The 20,412-nt window shown below is 39.7% G+C and overlaps 1 long non-coding RNA gene across 1 annotated transcript; it reads right to left on the reverse strand.

The window, feature by feature from the left end:
• Positions 1-11,267: 11,267 nt before the first annotated feature.
• Positions 11,268-17,244, reverse strand: LOC141807223 (uncharacterized). Its single transcript, XR_012599832.1, has 4 exons — positions 17,168-17,244; positions 17,004-17,081; positions 14,911-14,987; positions 11,268-11,418 (listed from the first exon to the last, which is right to left on the reverse strand). It is a non-coding gene; the product is annotated as an uncharacterized LOC141807223 (long non-coding RNA).
• Between the last annotated feature and the right edge of the window lie 3,168 nt (positions 17,245-20,412).

The following is a 20,412-nucleotide window of genomic DNA, read 5'->3' on the forward strand; positions in this document are numbered from 1 at the left end:
GTGCTCTCCCAATTTCCTCTGTACTTGACTCGAGATCATTGAAAATGAGAATGCCCCTTAATGATCTCTCAAGTATAGATAAAGGTTGATTGATTGATTGATTGATTGATTGATGTGATTTGATACATCATTATAATATACAATACATTATGTTACAATACATCATGACAGTGTGTTATGGTACATTATGATATAATACAAAACAGGGTGCTTCGATAATTTAATATGATATAGAATAGAATATAATAGAAAATACTTTATTTATCCCCGAGGGGAAATTCAGGAGTCACCGCAGCATTTAAGAAAACAAAAGTAAGAAAGAGTATAGAAAGTGCAAAAATGTCCATAAGAAATTAGATAACGACATCCCGTCTACCACTCGTCCACCACTCTCCAGCCCAGCCAGTCTCTACCTCCACAGGGTCCAGGACTGAGCCTCCCCAGCAGTCTGTTCAGTCTCTGTCTCCTGGATCCTGTCTGCTCACAGCAGGCGAAGCTCCTCCGATGTGTCGCGGGGTCGATGTCAGCTCCGTCAGCCACGTCTGTGAACAGCAAGATGCCGCTGGGTTAGCACAGCTAGCTCATCCATCCCCCGGAGCGAGATCCCATGTTCCTTACAACGATGGATGGAAGGACAGGTCCACGTCGTCACCTCCCAGCTCACATCCGAGAACCAGCACGTCGTCCTCACCACCTCCTCCTCAGCTCGAGGGAAATCATCAAGCCCTACACTAGTTAGCATTGACATGCTACAGGCTGCTAACAGCTAATTTCGCATGTAAACAATGCAGCCAAGGTTACATGTAGGATCTCCAGACAAATACAGGAGAAAAGTAGTAAAAAATACCGCCGAAGCCACACAAAGTTTGGTGTCTGTGACCGACAATGAACCATACAAAGTGATGATCCACTCCAAATACAAAGATTTCGAAAAAGAGACGAAGAAATTACAAGAAACGGACAAAGACGAGAGAGCTGCTGCAACAGGCAGCTACTTGGGTAGCGCCTAGCAACCAAATATATGATATATGATATGGTATAAAAACACTCAATTATAGTGCAATAAGATAAAAAGCAATATAATTTAATGTGGTGCAGATCAGAAGATGAGGTACAGTGTAATATGATCACTGGCTGACTAAAACGCGATGTGATGTCATACATTTGTTTTTGATGTGGAGTTTTGAAGTGTATTGACACTGATCACCAAACGGAACCCTAGCAAGAGGCAAAGAGGTGAAGACAAGGTGGGCTGTGAGCTTCCTGGCTAACAGTGACAGTGTACATACCTGGCAGTTAGGTTAGCCCTGCTGTTAAATACTCATAAGCAATTTAAAATCTTCTGGAAATTTGAGTTATAAAAAACATTAATCTCAATGGAGAAATTAGGTATTCACACCTGATTTTTTTTTTGTTTTGTACAAAGCTGTAAACATGTTTGTTTTTGTTGTAAATATCAACTTTTTAGAATGACTGCATATGTGGCCTTAAGAGTTTTAGGAATCAGCCTCAAGTGGGCATGTGAGGTACTGCAGTTCTTTTTTCTTTTTCTTTTTTCAACATTTTCATTTTGGCTTTGTCTTTTAGGTCAAGTTGCTATATGGATACAATGACAAACAGTAAAATGTGATTCAGTATGGTACAATCGAATACAAAACATGATTCAGTGTCCTTTTAAGTATACAAAATGCCCACTCAAGGTAGAGCTCAGGATTAGTGTTAGTCTTGAGCCACCATTTGACCCAGGTGACTTAAATTGTACAGAAAATCTGTCAAAAGAGCTGTGTTATTTCTAAAAAAGTAAGGGACATTCATCCAAAGGCTACTTCATGAAACATCAACGTGGTCATAATTACAAGAAAAAAAACAGATTTCTGTTTAAAGTTTAACTCTTCTGAATGAGTTGTGAAATATCAGAAACCTTTACCTTTCTTCCTCTTAATCCATCATTTGAATGACACAATCTAACCGCCTTAATGTGGCATGTCTCAGCTTGACACTTGTTTTCATAAGGCAGGGGAGGGAAGGGCAGCTTAACATATGATCTCATATCACACAGAAAGAAACCGCTAAGTGCTTTTCAAAGAAATGGGGAAGAAAAGCATCCAACACAAGTGTTAACTGGTCAAAGAGATTGTGAAAGAGCCATTTAATCATTAATATTTCATCCTGTTTGCTTATTGTGGGTGTAAATTCAATACATAATGACCTCAAATCCAACCGTCACAAAGAGGTAGAATCAGTTTGAAAAGGTTAAGAGCTGCAGTTACCTTTGGCAGCCAGTAGATGGTAACCTGACAGCTGATGTTTCTGCAGAGGAGTCTCAGTGCCGTATTGATTGGCTCATATTCATCGATTTGTTTACCTGCAGTAGACAGGTACTCTATCAAGCTCATATTAGAAGCTTCATGAAAACAGATTTTTTGGAAGTGTGAGCTAAGCTACTCTTGTACCCCGTATTGACAACCGGGCAAATGATTGATTACTGCTCAGAGGATCTTCGAGCGTCATGAAGCCACTCAGAAACAAATAACATCTGCCAGAATTCAAAGCAGAGAAAATCTGTTACCCCTCAGATCCTCTGTCCAAATCCTTCACCGTGGAGAACCGCGTCATGCGCTGCGCTCATTTCCCAAAATCTGCCCTGATCAGGATGGTTAAACGCTCATCCGGTGTGGAGGGGGGGAGAAATCTGTGTCCTGAGTCACAGACTGCCTCAGGTCACAGCCGGCTTTTTTAGCTGCATGGTTACCGAGCGTGACGGAAAGAGGGGAAAGGTGTCCTCACTGCTCCTCACATTCATCTAAAGTTGCAGCAGCAGAGACGGAGACGAAAACATGACAAACTGACAGTCAAATGCAGCATGCACCTTACCAACCTCAGCAGGGATCCTTTGAGGCAGCGAGGGTCACACACACAGCAGAGGTTTGATCTCACAGTGGTGCGCTTAACGAAACCAACTTACTGAACCTCACATCATACTCCCAAAACTACTTTTTTAAGTAATTCTGACTTCAAATAAGTACAGCGATACATAATATAATGCCCATTAACTGGAACTATCTGAGGAAAAATGATGCTCACAATGTACTAACTACAATTTTCATATCAATCTGCGATAAAGAGTGCATTACATTCGTCAAAGCAGGAGTTTGAGTCGTAGTCTAACTCACCCTGTCACGATTCTCATTTGCATAACCACCCATGTATAATACACTGTTTTATTCTAATGTGTCCACTAAGGTAATGCAAATCTCAGAGCCAAAAAAAAAAGCTGTGGCTGGATTAGATTAGTACTGGAAACTAACTATACAAACAGATGAGAAATCTTAAACGCAAAAGTCGCAAGTTAAATTCAAGCGCTTAGTCTTTTGTTACAAATCATGGCTACTATTTTAAGTCATATTTTAGACCCAAACCACTGTACTAGACATATAATATAGTAAAAGGCTACTTCTATATTCATGCTGGTGTCAGACACATTGGAAAACAAGTTTCTGAGTTGGAAAATGCACCTGAGATCTTACTCAGATTTCAGTTTCAAACCTGATAACCTGACGTCATACTTGTCACCGTCATGGTGGCAAACGATGTTTTGTAAATATTAAAGCTCTTTGTATTAATTAAAGTACTGCTTATCAACTTCCTTCTGAAATATAATTGTTATAAGGCCTTACCACTTGTTTTTGTCCACATACAGTGGCTTGGACTCAGTATAAAGACTGTTATTTAAATTAGTGGCCAATGATGTTGAACCATCAAAGAGGAGGTATTGCAATTTTTTTAGCATTTACTTAGCTGATTTCTGTCCCTCTAGTGCCTTCAATACTTTTTTTTAGCTTCTGTCTCTTATATGCCCTATTTCCACCAAGGAGTCTGGTTCAGATCAGTACGGTTTGGTACAGGTTGGCTCGGTTAGGCTTGGTCCTGTTTGGGTATCCACAGCCAACCGTGCCCCCTCGTGGCAGGCGATAAGTCTAGTGCTACCTCTGGCAATTACATCATATAAAGGCCTGGATCACACATATATGGATATTTTTTTGACCAAATATCTTTGTCATCGTTTAAAAAAAGATCTCTGCCCACACCACAAAAAATATCTCTGTCCATATGAAGAGGCAAAACTGAAAATGATCGCCTCTGAAGCCTGCAATGCCATGCCTGGCTGATAAGTGGCAGGTTAAAAAAAATGTGAAAACCATAGAAGAAGAACATTACGAGCATGCGCAGTCAAAAACAGGAAGGAGAAGCAGTCAACGGAGTAAGGAGATGGTGAAAAAATAAATAAAATTGAGTCATTTGTGTGGACAGACGACGAGGTGAACTTCTTACTTCATCAACATCAACATGACTATCAACGACATCATCATTCATTTGTAGAGCTGTAATAAGGGCAAAAAGTGCACAACCAAGACCAGCTTGGTTTAACACCACTACATGGATCCACCCAACCTAATATTTTTTTATTTCTTCACTTTTTTTATCAGTTTCAAAAAATCTCCGTTCATGTGGGTGAAATCGCCGTATTTGTGTGCGTTTAGGAATAAATCCATGTTTGTGTGGTCCAGCCCTAAGTTTTAGTCATTTGAAAACCTGTTTTCTTGTCTTTGTCCCTGGTCTGTTACATTTTTGTTGGTCATGATGTTAAATTTGTCATGAGAGATTTACACTCAAGCTTTTTCCTTTGTCTTGAAAATTGCAATGTGGTATCCAGTGAAAGAAATCACAGCAGCCATCGATATTTCCCAGCAAGATATACTAGATACCTAAAATCAGTTGAAGATTTGTGAAATAAATAGCTAGAAAAGTAAAGATAGATACCAGAAATTCTGCATATGAGGAGTAAAAATTCATCTTTCCACACAGCAGAGGGTTATTAACTATGGAGTTCAGCAAATGGACGTTTTCAGCATCTTTGGAAGTAGAAAGAAAGAAAACACACAGTACAGCCCTGGACCCTGACCTCCTACCCATCATGGCTCTTGAGCTGCACTCCCTCAGCGATTCACCCACTCACATAATCTCTGTCTAAACAATGCCTCAAACACTTTGTCTGAATGTCTCCAAGCGAATGCCTCCCGCTTAAACCAAGAGCAGCTGAACGTTTCCGTAGGAGTGAGGGCTCTGAGTGCGGGTCAATGTCACTGTAACACATGTCCATTCCAGTTTAACCCTGGTGGAGTTGTATACATGAGTGTTATATACAGCATGTCCTCAAACTAAGCATGCAGACGCACAATGCTCACAAGGTTGCGGCTCCTCATTCGGCAACATGTCAGAAAAGTGCCGAAGCACAAACTTTGTTAAACCTGTAAGTCACACAAATCTCAGGCAAATACAGCTTAAGAAAGTGTGTTCGACCTTGCGTCTACTGCCACTTCAAGTCTGCGGGAACAACAAAAACATCTCAGCCATTAGAGCGAAATAAATAAGGGATAAATGCTCCCTGTCACTTGCTCTTTGTATTTGTCCCTTTCAGAGGAGTCATCTGAAAGCTTTTTGTCATTGACGTTTTTCGAGGGATGAAGGAGCGGGCTTTGTTTTCACCACCGCCTCCCCGTTGTGGTGTTTTGATAACTTTCTCTTTTGAAGAATGAGACCGAGCGAATGAGGCAATCAGTGTTCCTTCAAGAGAGGAGGAGGAGGGGGGTGGAGGCTGCACGAGCAAACCATGCAATATTAATCCAATCTGTGGAGGTGGTTTGGCTTCCAGGCCGCCCCTCCTCCCCCTCCCGAGGGTGCGTCTCCATTACCTCTCCCTGCTTATCTCTGATTCCTTCCTACTCCATTAAAAAACCTCGTCCAACTCGAGGAAAAGTTATGCCGGCTCTCATATTCTACTCATTTCTTCCCCTTTTGAAGAATGGAGTGTCTGTTGTATAATTGATCAATGAGGATGGAGCTTCTGTTTCAGAGATGTTTGAGGAGTTTATTTGAGGAAAAACAGGAAACTCCTGTAAATAAAAAGCCTTCAAAGCTGTTGCTGACAATCACTGACAACATCATTACTTTCATTTTATCACGTCTGATTTTCTCTTTACTGCTGCGTTACACTGGCGTGTGACAGAAGAGAATCCACATCTTTACGTACGTCTGTTGAAGTGCCAACTCAGAGTCCTTACAAATACACCCTGATTGTTGAGCGTTGCATGAAAAACAGGATTAAAGTGAAGTTTGTTAAGCCTGACACCAGCCTGAGCTCGCATCAAAGCTGCAGAGATTGTCTAATTTATTCTGACGTGCCGTATCTTTAGGTTTGAAAGTTTGACGGTCAAAGTAAAAGCCCAAATGATTTTGTTCATGTCGATCTGGGAAAGCATCCTAAAGGTATCTGGCTTTGAATATCTGAAAGGAAATTCACAGAACATCTATAGAAGTAAACACTGAGGCGTCTGTGTCTCCGTGATGTATCTGAAAGCTCCTGTACAAAGGCAGAAAGCAACGCGGCATATTCTCACAGCAGCAGCTCAGATGCTATTATCAGTTTTTCTGAGAGCTGCGAGTTTTAACACGTCTGATGTTTCCAGAAAGGGCAGAGCTCATGAAATCCATTTTTATTTCCATTTGATAGTATTTCTTTGAAGTTTGGAAAAAAGATGTGGTGAAAATTTTGGCAATCGTTTTCCATATCAAAGCTGCATTGCAAATACAGTCTCAGCTATTCTTAAAGTTAGCTTGTGCCTAATGCAGCCATTGCCGTACAGCCTAGCTTTTGTCTAGTTACCACTTGTTGGCCAAACCTTTCCATAAGAAGAGTCACTTTCCCATTAAAGATAGGGTTAGCATTAATTTTTGTTACTGTAAATACAAATTCAAACCCTGCTCTTCCTCACTGGCTCAGTGCCAGCGGCAGCCCACACCTACAGCCTCCGACCCAAGCTACATGAACACACTCACTAACCCAGCAACCACCTGCAGCATCACCTGGTGCGCTGTGATTGGCTAAGGTATCCACCTCTAGTCTCTGCTCAGAAACGACCCACAACAGCCGGATCAACATACAGGCAGAGGAAAGGGTTTGAGGCCGACACAGATGCTGACACACATGTATGGGGGCTCATAGGGGACAACTGAGCTGGATTATTCCTGTAAAAGTTGACTTTCTTTTAGGAAAATCCTGCAGCCTCTACCTTTAGGTGTAAAAAGGGCTGTGTTTAAAAATAACAGTAGATAAATAAAATTGTTCTTCAATAACTGCACAGTCTCTGAGCATCTGACTCTGTTTTTGTGCTCCCAGAGGGACGGATGAAAATGAGTAAGTCCACTGTTCTTTTCTCAGACTGAGCCATATGTGGATGTTATTATCTACCTTACTTCGCAGGCTTACTTGTCTCTTCTTCTTCTTTACTTTTCCTTCTTTCTTTATCATCCTTTCAATCGTCCCTTGCTTCTGAAATTTCATTTGCACGTGAAGTGGCAATATTTAAAGCCTGGAATACAGAGACTTCATTGGCTGAGAAGCATGATGTGGGATTGCTTAACTTAAATGAATTTATTTGGTCTGTGTGTTTCCAGTGCTGCTCAACCATTACCATAAACCTTTTAAAAGCTGCGCCGGTGAAAACGGAGGCATCTCATCAAATTTGCAATTCTCTTACAATTTATTGGTGATAGATCCGGGTCCATATAGGATGGTACTATGGACCCGGTCCATGGTCCACCAGTTGCTGACGTCTGGTTTAAAGGGTGAGGTTTCAAATTTATGTATACAAAACATATTTAAACAGTTCATTTTGGGGATAAAGACAGGAGAAAAGATGAGTGTAACAGCATTTCTTTGCAGTTATTTTCCAGGGGAAGCTCAAATCCAGTCTACTTACCTTTCCTGTCTACCTTCCTGTTTACTTTAGCTGTGCTGCTTTGTCCTATAAAGGCAGGAAGACCCTGAAAACTGATGTTGTTGTTTAATATTTAAAGAACCGTATAAGCTCTGCCAAAAGTAGCAGAGTGCCGTGAAGATAGTTGTGAAATTAAGTCCCTTTACTCCGCTTCGCTTATGCATATACAACAGTACAACAGTACCATTGTTACGGTCATTGTGGACTACCGTGTTGTGTCTGTGCTGCTCAATCTGCTAAATCTGCTGACTGCCTTTCAACAAAATGTGCATCTGTTGCTCCACTTCTGCACTTAGTATTCACCATTACGCAAGATGATGGCCAAACTCTACTTTTGGTGGGGATGTACCAAAAGCCACATTCGGACAAGACAGTTACAGCGCCATCTACAGGCCCGGCATGCTTACTACAGCATTTTCAGTCTGTTAGCGTTCCAGTGTTACAGATTTTAACTCCTCCAAGGAGGTTATGGATCCAGGAATATCTTTTAAAGGATTTTTTATCATTTGAGATAGGACCGTTTTCGCCACATGTGTATATAACTCAACGATAAACGGTTGGATTGCTTTGCAAACAATACAAGACAAGGTCACCATAATTTCTAACAGATGTAAAAGTACGATCCAGATCCTGGCAATATTCTGGATACTAAGATCCAGAATATGAAATACGTACTGGGTCATCGTAATTTTCAACACTGTCAGGAAACAAATTGTCACACAAACCAGCAACTAACACCAAATTGTAGCAGACAGTCTGCTGAAAGGAAGTATAACATTAAAGTAGGACTAAAGTGTTGCATGACAATCACAATAGGCTCGGCGGCGGTCTGTGCTCTCTGAGTGCTTTTCTAGTTTGTTCAGAGTTTTGGGGTGAAACGTTGTAGTGTAAATGCGGCTTTAATCAGTAGTCCCTGGCAGGTCAGAGCCGAGTTTATAACAAAAGACAGGCACAAAACATCATGACAGTCCAAAAATCAAATCTATACAAAAAGTGCAAAAATGAAGTTAATGCTTTAATCTAAGATAATGTGAAACCACCTTGTAACTTGGGAGCTAAAGCTGTCAAAAAGCAACACTGTGCATCAAAACTTAACACATTTTACAAAGAAATAAAATGAAAAGTGCATCAAAATTATGCTGGTACAGTATTCAATAAAACAAACCAAAGTACCTTTAAACACTGCATAGAGTTAACTTTTCTTTTAAAACCTTCCCAATTCTTCACACCACCCCATCTAAGAGCCAGCTTTGAAATATAAATGAGAATCTTTGAATCTGCTCTTAACATTTTCTACAGAAACTGTTCAACAGATGTGATGGTTTGGAGTTACATGAGTCTATTTTAGAACAGGCTGACACTGATTTTTAAACTATATATAATTCACAAGAACATGTTCAAAAGTAGGGCTTGTCAAAGCTGGCAGATTGGATTTAAAATGGCTCTAATACTTTGATGGCCTAAACGTCACTAAACATCCTGGTTAATTAGGAAAACTCATCGCAGACATGTTTGCAGAGCGATGCAGACAGATGATTAACTGCCATCTGGCCATACATTAATAACTCAATTTCTGCAGTGACATGCCAAAATTGGAAACAACTTGGCTGAAAAAACAAACTTCAGTTTATATTTGTATTGTGGGGCTTGTGAAGGATAATTGAATGTACACAACATGGCTCCGTCTCTGGGCGTGAATATTCAAGACGTGGCAGGAAGAAAATTAACAGCTCTTGTCCACAAGGCCTCTTTAGAGCGACTGTATCCCAATAGCACAGGAACACTCTCCAGTTGCACTATCAACAGTTTTAAATATTTAATCGCGTCTGTCACAGGATCCTGCTTTTGACATTGACGCCAACCTTTACAAGATGAGCTGCCAAGTGTTTCTGTTACACAACCTCTCAAACGAAGTCTCAAGCGCTGCACTTCAAAGATTGTATGGTCGGAAGCTTAAATCAAAGAGTGAACGCATAAATGCTCAACATTAAACATGTTCTCATAATAATTCTTTTCTTTTTTTATTCTATTAGATATTCCAACAGTCAAACCTATGGGCTTACTATCAACTGACCATCCAGAACCAGGGGGCCTAAAAAGTAATGGTAGAAGGCTACTGCTACTATAGTGTGATTCAATTGAATTGCCCTTCTGTTTTTGGATAATGACTTGTAGACCTAAAGGGGCTGGGGGAGTTTGAAAGTGATCTTGAAAAAGTCTCTCTTCTAGATATATCCCTGATTGTAATCTACAATTTAAAATGAGAACTTTAGCACCAATATTACTGGTTACAGGTTGTTTTAAATTACTGCTAATTTAAAACAGCTTCCAGTTCGGGTCTTCCTGAAAAAGATTGATCTACAGCACATCTAGGTCTCTATGACAACACCACGCCAGCTGACTAAGTTTAGAAATGAGAAGAGAAAAAAAAAAAAGATATGTGTTTTTTTCTGCTAAAAACGATTTCTATAACTAATTTTGTAGTGATGGTGGACACAGGAGTCTTTGCAGGAGGCCTTTGCACACCGAGTTTTTTTTTTTTCGTCCAAAACTTACGCAAGTTAAAAATTAATTGGATTCCATGTTCTGTCATCCTTGCACTCTTAATCCAAAGCTTTTGTCTGTCACAATTTTTTTTTCGGAACAGGTTCGACTTTTTGTGTTTTGTTGCATCTGCCCAGCCCATTTCCTGGGTAGTCTGACTATTCAGAGATGCTGTAGGCTACCTGCAACATCACATTTTTACATTTTCTGACGTATTCTCTCTACATATTTTGGGTGATGTTTAGTTGATGAATGAAGACTTGTGTTTGTGTGTGAGTGTGTGGTCTTGTGTGTGTGTGCACACTGCGCATAGTGACAGCCACTGCCCAGGATCAATTGCTTGATGATTCCATTTTTCTCATTCTGCAAATTTTCGCAAATAATACAAAATTATCACATTGTAGACAGTGTGCAAGGTGTCTGTAAGTGACATTTTTTTTGGATTATGGATCCAAAAAACACATCCAAAAAAAAAAACAAAAAAAAAACAAACTCAGTGTGCAAACCCCTCAAGTATCCAAAACGCATAATAGTGAACCTTAAACTAAAATTTTCTGCATAGTGCTAACATTTCACCCCCTGCTTGTCTTATTTGCAAGAGGAATAGGATAAATCTCTGGAAACACAACATCTTAGGCATGGCACATTTTTGTCATCTGATGGTTTTAGTCCATATGGGATCACTGCAAAACAGGTAAAGAAAGTATAAGAAGCATTCAAGATACTGGTGTCTGAGCACGTGTATATGAGGCAGGTGTCCCCTGAGTAATTTCTCATTTCAGAAAGAGTAATCAAAAGAGGAAGAACCAGGTGGTAAAAAAGAAAATAAAAAATCACAGGTAAGGTGTCTGGAGACGGTCTCATGAGTTCTGGGAGGGTGTTTTTTTTTGCCTTGTTGTCACCTGGACGACCGCCTCTGTGACAAACCGAACGCGGAGCATCAGGGACTCTGGAGCGAGAGTCTCAGCAGCAGCAGCAGCTTCTGTAAATAGCATGTTTTTCTCCCATGTGTCCTTGCTGCTGTTGTAGGATTTCGCTTTGAAAAGAAAAAAAAACAATGGAAAGGTTGCAACACAATCAACAGTACGAGGAAAGAGCAGCTCTGTGTTACACAAAAAGAGCTCCCTGGAAGGCAGTGCTGCATTAAAATGCGAGGCTCCCTGGAGTTTACCTGTTTGCACCACGTCTCGTTTTCTCTTCTTTTAAATCACACCCAAAATGATAAACAAACATTCACTTCTGAATTCCTGAACACTTGTCTGGCCTATTTTTTTTTTACTTGCCATTATTTTCTAAGCTTATCATGTTTTATTCATTGGGTCAGATTTTGATTTCAATAATCCCATTGTTTTGCTCCAAAAAGTAATCTACATTGCAAATGAGGGATCCGGTGCGCTCATTTTTCCGTGTTTGACAGTCCTGCCAATCTTTCCTCTCGTATATGGCAGGGGCTTAATTCCTGCTCATTTTTTAATTACCACTGCAGCAGTTCAATATCACAGCCTGATTAAAATGTTATAGGACCTGGGTTCAGCAGTAATTACGGATTGGCTGGCTGGAATGTGCCGAGTAAATTATTTTATTTGAGGAACATAATTACATCTACAAAATGCATCACTGTGAACGATTTAACAGCACCTATCGGTTCTGGAGGGGAGGTTTAATGGGTCATTTTTGTAAGCCCTACTGGACATTATATTGACTGGGAATGAGCAAGGATCCTCCACTGATTTCAGCAGCAGTGTTGCTTTTGGCTGTTGTTGCCAAAGCTGTGGTAGAAATCTCTTTAAAGCAGAGCTACACAGATTCATGCAGAGAGTGCCAACATTTTCATGAATTACTGCCCGTGGCGTGTGTATCATGTTTTGATGATCCTGGAGGTCACAGAAAACCTTACTTATCGCACATTAAAGATTCATTTATTGGTCGTTTTCAACACTAATGGGCATAATGTTTAAGAAAGTAATCTCAAGGAAGATTAAATAAATGAAAAAGAGCAGGGATGGCATTAAAAAGCTTAACATTTCAAAGATAAACACAGACATTAATTAGTCCTGAGCCTTTCTTTCACAATGCTCAAATCTCCACGGAGACAAAAGGCTTCAGAAATGTTTTTGGAGTCTGGAGTTACGACAGACGGTGTTACTCACCAGAAATCATGACTCCTTTTTCAAACATGTTTAGACAAAGTTACAAGGTGTAACCCCTTTTTGCGCAATTTTTTTCAGAGTTGTGAGGCATGTAGTTTTATCAGTTGAGTCCCTGTGAATCGTGTTATGTATATATTTTTTCCATTTTGTACTTTGTTTTGAGTAAAATAGCATTTTTTTTGTAGTCACACAGCTTGTCACTAGGTCACCTAATAATTATTTAGAAATAATAATAAAAATAATTCTAATACAGTAATGAAAAATACAATAATAAAGTTCTAATTTTAAAAAAAAGTGGTGTTTGGGTGGGTTGGGGAGTGGTAAGAATAGGCATTGGCTTAAAAAAGTATTTATGTGTAAAGAAAATTGCACCTTTTGCTGCCACCTACAGAAATAAGCCCATGGACAAAAAATCAATCCATTCCAGGTACAATTTTGATGATTGAATAATTATCAATATGTTTAGGGGGAAATCAAATGAAATTTATGAAAATTGGCTCTTTCCAGGACCGTTTGCATCCACCATGTCTTCCACCGGAAGAAGCAGGACGCAGATGATGTCAGTTGACAGGAACTACTTGGAAACTATTTTTTATAAACCAAAATCTTTGTCAAAGTTGTCTACTAGCAAATAAATGGACACAGTTGCATTAAACGCTGAGATTTTTTATTTTCTGAGTAGAAAATGACAGTAATACACTTTGACATTTTGGATTTTTTAGCAGGGTACACTGTATCACGCTGCTATGGCATCATGCTACTCCGAAGCTGACAGGCATTTTTCCTCTACTGAGAGATACAGGGAATGTAGGAAGTAGATAGTTGATTAAGGCCCTGTTTACACAACATTTCATATGAAAAGGCTAAAACAAAGTCAAAAAAATCTGCGTTCATACGGAAACACAGAGGGACTGAAAACGCTGTAGTAAGCATGCCAGGCCTGTAGTTGGCGCTATAACTGTCTTGTCCAGAAGCCGCTTTTGGTAGATCTCAGCCGAAGTAGAGTTCAGCTGATCATCTGGTGTATTGGGGAACACGAAGTGCAGAAGTGGAGCAACAGATGCACATTTTTTTGAAAGACAGTCAGCAGATAAAGCTTAACAAGCACAACATGGTAATCCGATCGAAACAACGGTACTGTCATCCTGTTGTCCAGTGAAGTGGCGTGCAACATTAGGGTTTCCACCGAAAACGCTAGCTTACTGTTTACACGGCAACAGTGTTGGCAGTGTTTAAGAAAAATTGCACTCTGGAGGCCATTTGTAAAAGTTTCCAGTTCAGATCAGCTAAAACACCATTTCCATTTAAAAGCGAGGCCAAAATGCAACAAAACTTTTGCGTTTCACCCTAAAACTGTTGTTGTATAAATGGTCCCTATGACACACAGCAAAAGGTAGACTCAATGACAACAAGGACCAAAGCCTTGGCACATGGCACAGACTTGAACCACTAAGTGAATGTTAACCAATTGGTCCTCCCTTTCTGATGTCCATCCAACTTTGTGCTTTTGCTAGTGTTGCCAAGCAGCAACCTCTGGTCTGAAAATATAAGACAATGACAAAGTGCTGAAATCTGCAGCTGGCTCTGGAAGCACAGGAAGTCACATGCACACCAAGCAAAAAAAAAAAGTTTTCATAACAGTTCCAGCCTGGAACAAAAAACATCTCCCATCTGAATCCCTAATTTCGCTATCTGCACACAGTGCCTATCTAACTCAGCTGCTTAGAGGATATACATTGAAGCCCGTCCCATTTCCAATATGGCTGCACCAGCTGATCTGCTTCAAAAATCTGTATCAGAAACAGGCAAGTGATGCTGGGGAGACTACACAGCAAAAAACTGAAATCTTACAAAGTGTTTTTGACTTATTTCAGTAAAAAATGTTTTGTGGCTCATATTAAGTCTAAAATACTTTTTTTTAACAGAAAATAAGTCAAAAATACTTGATAAGATTTCATTTTTTGCGGTGTAAGTCCATTAATTATACAGTCTGTTAGCATTGCACTGGCTGTATGCTTGGTTATCCTTCGGTTTCCCCACACCACGTGATAATTACTCGTAAATACTGAACATTTATGTTGCAGCCTTGACAATCCTCAAGGCAGATCACAAGACATATCACTCTTAAGGTATCTTGTACCAAGATTTTCGGGTGCATTAATTTACAGAACCACAGGAAAATCCGGCCTTAGCTGACTTTAGTTGGAAGAAAATAATCAGGCCCAAAATCAAGCTTTTCCAGCTTTAGGGGGATCTTTCTCCAGTAGCAAAAGAATAGAGAATACCAGATACCAAATGTGAGTCAAGTTGAGCCAGAACTTAATATTCAGTCTAAATTAGGTTTGAAGGGAGTCTGGGATTTCTAACATGTTGCCTACCTGCATTGAATAAAGCAGAGGGTCGGTCAGAACGTTGCTCCATAGCTCAGCGAGTGGTGTTATGTTCCTCTGGATACCTGCGAGTGAAGGAAACACAATTATTCTTACACTCCTTTTTATCTGCTTCTACAATGCTGGAATATAAAACAAAGCAGTAAAAGTGGTGGATACAACTTGACGGCCAAACATGGGAGAATTCATAACGAGGTGCCATACAAGTTTGCTCTTCATGCCTGGAAAAGTTTCCGGGACTGTTTCACCTTAAATGCACCTCAGCTCTCCGTGTGCCGCCGCCCAGACACATGCAGCTGGTGTTGTCTTTTATATTTCTCACCCCTGCCCCTCAGTCAGCATGAGTCTGCCCCTGGTCATCAGTATTCTGTGTAGATGTATTGTTCTATTGTCAGCTCCCTTCAATGCAGAGTCGGCCTTATCTGGCTCCAGCAAAGAGTAATGACAGCACAAAATATCGCGTGTGTGTGAGTGTGTGTGTGTGTGTGCTGAAAGGAAAGTTATTCAAATGATAAAAATTAAACTGTAACCTTTTCACCCTCTGAGTTGATTAGTGCCGAAAAACTGATTCTATGCTAATTATGATTCTTAACAGGAACCGTGAAATTACTGAAAAAGTTCACAATAGTCAGATTAAAACACACATTTCGACGAAGATTAAACAGAATTTTAATAAAATCAAAGAAAACGCTGCAAATGTTTTGATTTATCACATTACGAGGGTACGATCATCCATGTTTCTGCCTGCCAATCTCTTATCTCGGGGAAACTGGAGCACAACAAAAGCAGAGGCAGCGTGTACATCCATCATCAAAACAGTCAGAGATGCTTTGATCTCACTTTTTGGCTCTGCACCTAGAATCAGGAAGAGTTAAAGGTGGAAGAAAAAAGCTTTTTTTTTTTTTTAGAGATAAACAAGACTTACTGTCAGAATCTTTTCAAATGCCCCCAACAAGACCTCTCGCAGCTCTTCCAACAATGTCTTGTAAATTTATGGCTTTGTATTAACCCTTCATCCAGTGCAGTGTTTGTGCAAAAGACAGAGAGTAAGCAGACATTCATCTAAAAGACCAAATACAAACAAGCTTCAAAGTGTAAACCCTCTGGCCCCATCTCTGTTTGCCAGAAATATAACCAGATCTGCAGGATTTTACGGGCCGGCTGCCTGTTGAACACCTACAGCGAGTTGATGACATAGTGCAGCATGTCTCCACTAAATATATGCTTTGCTGAAGCTGTAAATTTGACTCCAAAGCTGCTTCCTATTTGCACAAGCCTTGGAAGATAAAACAGCAAAAAGGCAACAGAGAAGTTCCCGACAGACTGTAGGGAGATAGAACATTAAAGCTCACAGTGTTGTGAAGAAACCGTTTGACATTTGAGAACTTTCTTTTCTTTCACAGTCCGGTAAACAAACACATTGATACATGATACAACTCTTATATCTGTCCTTTGATTGTGAATCCAGTAGCCAGCTAGTTGAGCATGGTATCAAGACTGGATACACTCACCAGTTAAATTAGAGGTTACTGTTTGATTTTTGGTGACAAACACTTTAGTCTAAAAAGAAGCTACAACCTTTGGTCGCATATCAGTCTAATCCTTAGCAAGGACCACAAATAGTAAGGCCTGGGTGAAGAATTTTGATAGTGTGTGTGATGCTAAGCTAGCTTCTAACTCTGTAAGTAGTTGAGTATCCACATCAAGACAGCTCGCTAAGTTGTAGTTGGGTGTTTTTTTTTACTCAACATACAGATAAAAGAAGTATCATTGCTCCTAACTGCTGCAGTTAGTGTTAGCCTCAGTAAGTCGCATGCTAGCTAAACAAGCACCACCAGATTTCTTCTCTTCTAAAGTTCAAAACAATAAACAATTTATTAAATGTTCCACTTAAATACCTGTAGCAGCCCCATGGTATCGAATATCACACATTGAGGTCTACAGGTGCAAATCTTTCTTTATCTTCATACAGCACCGTGGCACAGTAGCACCATGGAACTAAGACACATCAGATAAACACTTGCTACAACAGTTTATGAATTAAAACAGTATTTTAAACATAGAGCTGAATTGTGACCCACCTCGCTTTGCCTTCCAAGGGATGCACCTGTAACCAGCAAACATCAGTGAACTCAAAGCCATTATTCTCCCTCTAAGGTCTTTTAACAAATAAACATATTATAAGGAAAGATAGCATCTAAAACCAATACCGAGTTTCATTTGAATAAAGTCGATTTAAGCATACCATTGCTGCTCTCCTCTCATACATGAGACAGCCTGATTAGCCTGAAGCAAAACCTGGTGAGTGAGACACACTTCCTGACTCTATGCCAGTTGCGGGGCACATGCCACCCAGGAACATGAATGACTGCAAAGTCACCGCCCAGTGGTCACTTACAATATTCAAAAAATTTAAAACCAACCAATTAACATTCAGCCTAGCAGGAGCAATAGTCTTTTAAGGATACTATTCTAGCTAAGCTAGCTAAGCTCCAAACCTGGAGCCAGCAGCCAACTAGCTAAGCTAATCCTATGAGTAAAATAAGAAGAGGAAATGAAAATAGCCAGCCAAGATGAAGACTACAGAGCCATCATGAGTAAGTGAAACTAACAAACCAATGTTTTTATTGTTGTTATTGTTGTTAACACTAGCGCAAAAAGTTATTTGTGGTTTTCAATAGATTAAGTGTTGGCACTAGTCACCACATTCTGTTAGCTTTACTACCTAACAAATGTGTCCCTGATTTGAGGTTGTTTACAAAGATAGCTCACCAGTGTGGCACTGCAGTTGAGAATGTAGCCAGTGCAAAAGTGCTGATCACTGCAGTTCTATGTTATTAGGCTAGAAACAATTTTACAACAAAAATAAACATGTTCACAGCGGCTGAAAAATATCTTACAAATATTTGACGGGGTCAAATTTTTCATAGCTGCTTGCAAAGAGGCTGTAAAAGGCCAACTTCTCTTCCTTGTCCTAAATAGAAATAAGCTAGGTTGAGTTGATCTTTTCTGATATTTTAAGAAGAAGAAAGGCTTTAAAACTCTGTATTGGAAACAAATGGGTGATGTCACAGAGACTATGTTTTTTTTTTTTTTTTATGGTCAACAACCAGAACGCCCAAAACTACAATAGGTTGTTTGTGATAATTTATGGGTGAAATGCTAGCACTAGACACCACTTTCTGTTAGCTTGACTACCTAGCAAATGTTTTGCGTTTTATGGAACAGACAGGTGTTGGAGTTGTATTAATCTTGAGTTCTTGAGGAACATTGGCAAGAATTTCATTTATCAATGCAAAAAAATAAATAAAAAACTGTTTTAATACCATAGCACGAAACTCACCTTTAAGAGTGCTTTCAAAGTAACAAGCAGGATCCAAAACCAAAAAAGCCACAAGGCACAAAGGACAGAGGGGGGGAAAAAAACACTCACAAAGCCGAGAAGTCAGTCATCAGAGGTGTCATCCATCCAGCCGACGGCCTTCAGACACTCTTCATAAGGGATATTTCAGCACACACAGGCCCAAGTAACAGGATAAGGCAACTGGAGACAGCTGTCACAATACTGACGGGGAACGTGCGGTTCTGAAATAGCACATATCGATTCTTTGTCCCCTGTTAATAATGGCCGAAGCTCACAGTAGATAATTTGACAGAAAGATGATAAACCCACCCCTCAACGGCTGAAGTTTTCATTAGACACAGAATTAGCTTTAGCGCAGATTTAGCAGCATTTAGATTACATGTTTTTTTTTGCCTGGTGTCCTATCTAAGAGGAAAATTCCCACTCTTCCATTTTACAAAGACAGAAATGGTGTCAATGAGTGTGAGGAACATGCTTTTGAAAACCGTTTGAGTTTAAAAAATCTTCCAAGAGAGAATTACAGCAATGAGGAGTCACTGTTTATCAGAGTTGTTATGAAAGTCGAGATGATTGTCTTTGATGTGGGGCTTTGAAGCCTCTTTGAAGCGTCTCTTGCCAACGCTGGAAATCTGACTGCTGCTTGAGACCTACAGCCACCCGAGTGTTTCTGTGATCACCACAACATGAAGTGTTCTCAGAGTGGATGATACGAGCGCAGCATTAAAAAGTTAAGCTTATGAGTATCTTGTATGATGGTGGCAATTACTTGGGCTTCTGTTTCTCAAAACTGATGTACCCTTCTCTTTCAGCACATGTTGCTCTTATCCTGAACATCCAGCAAATCTCTTGTTTTCATAAAGAACATGTGTCCTCAACACAAATGAGGAGATGTGGCTGTTCATCTTTTCAGACGTCCATAGAATGAAACGTAAAGGTACGACTGCGAGGGCAGATTCAAGGGTTTTCAAAAAGCGACTTACTTTATTTTCAAGGATACAGCGGATAATATGTGCTGTAGGAATAGAAGCTGTAGGAAGACATCCTTTGAATCTCAGTGCTGTGTTAGAAAAGTATCTAAGTTCAGTATCAAATGAACATTTTCTGTTAAAGATGTTTTTTTAAAAAGCAACTGAAAAACCTTGATGGAAGATTTGTACATTGACCCATGACTACAGCAGTTTTCCTTTTCTTTTATGTTTTACAGTAAAAAAGGTTAAATTACAGGGCATGAAAATTCAGTAAATGACACATGGTTATATGTTACTTAATAAATAACTCAATATACTTTATGTACAGCTACAGCCTGTCTGTTTCTATTGCACATTCATATTTCTTTTTTTTTTTTTTTTTTTTTGGCAAATTGCACATTCTGACATCTACTCAGTACACTACTTTTAACTTAAATTGTGTACATATTTTTATTCTACCCTGTACGAAGTTCTTAATTTAATATTGCGATTATTATTATTTCTCCTACTACTTAAGTTCTATTTTTCCACTTTTTTTAATATTTAGTGTTTCTCAGTGTTTTTCTATCCACAACATTTGTACTGAGAGAGTGCAGTTTAAACCGGAGTCAAATTCCTTGTATTCTTGGAAATACTTAGCGAATGAAGCTGATTCGGATTCTACTTACAGAGAGGGTATTGTGCCTTTTTTAGGCTACACACTGTCCGTCTGGATGCCCCTTGTTGTAGCTTTTCCATTAATCACAGCTAAAAAAAATGCTCCTTTTCCCACAGTAGTGTTTTAGACGACACGTATTCTAACATCAGTCTGAGAGGCATTATTTTGGCCGCTGTCTCTTTAAGCCTCCTCACTCCACAAACTCCCTTCCCTCTGATTGGGCAGCCCTTTGGAAGTTTAGCAGTGGCAGAGCTATTGGTAGACCTTGGTGTTTGAGGCCCGCTTCTCCAATGCGTCATGAACCAGATGGGGGATCCTCATGCAGTGACCTCATTGTTTCTGCAATTCTTACATATTATTTCTCATATTATTTTTAAAATGTACAGTTTTGAGCTGCTGATAGACAAATTCAGCAGTTTCTACTACACCACGCATGGACACCCAACACTGTTAATTGTGAAGTCACAAGGTGAGCAGATTTTGAAGAGGATGCTAATTTT

Source organism: Halichoeres trimaculatus, unplaced genomic scaffold (genome assembly GCF_033239565.1).
Source record: "Halichoeres trimaculatus isolate MK-OKI-2021-1 unplaced genomic scaffold, fHalTri1.1 fHalTri1_scaffold_18, whole genome shotgun sequence".
NCBI classification, from domain to species: Eukaryota; Metazoa; Chordata; class Actinopteri; order Labriformes; family Labridae; genus Halichoeres; species Halichoeres trimaculatus.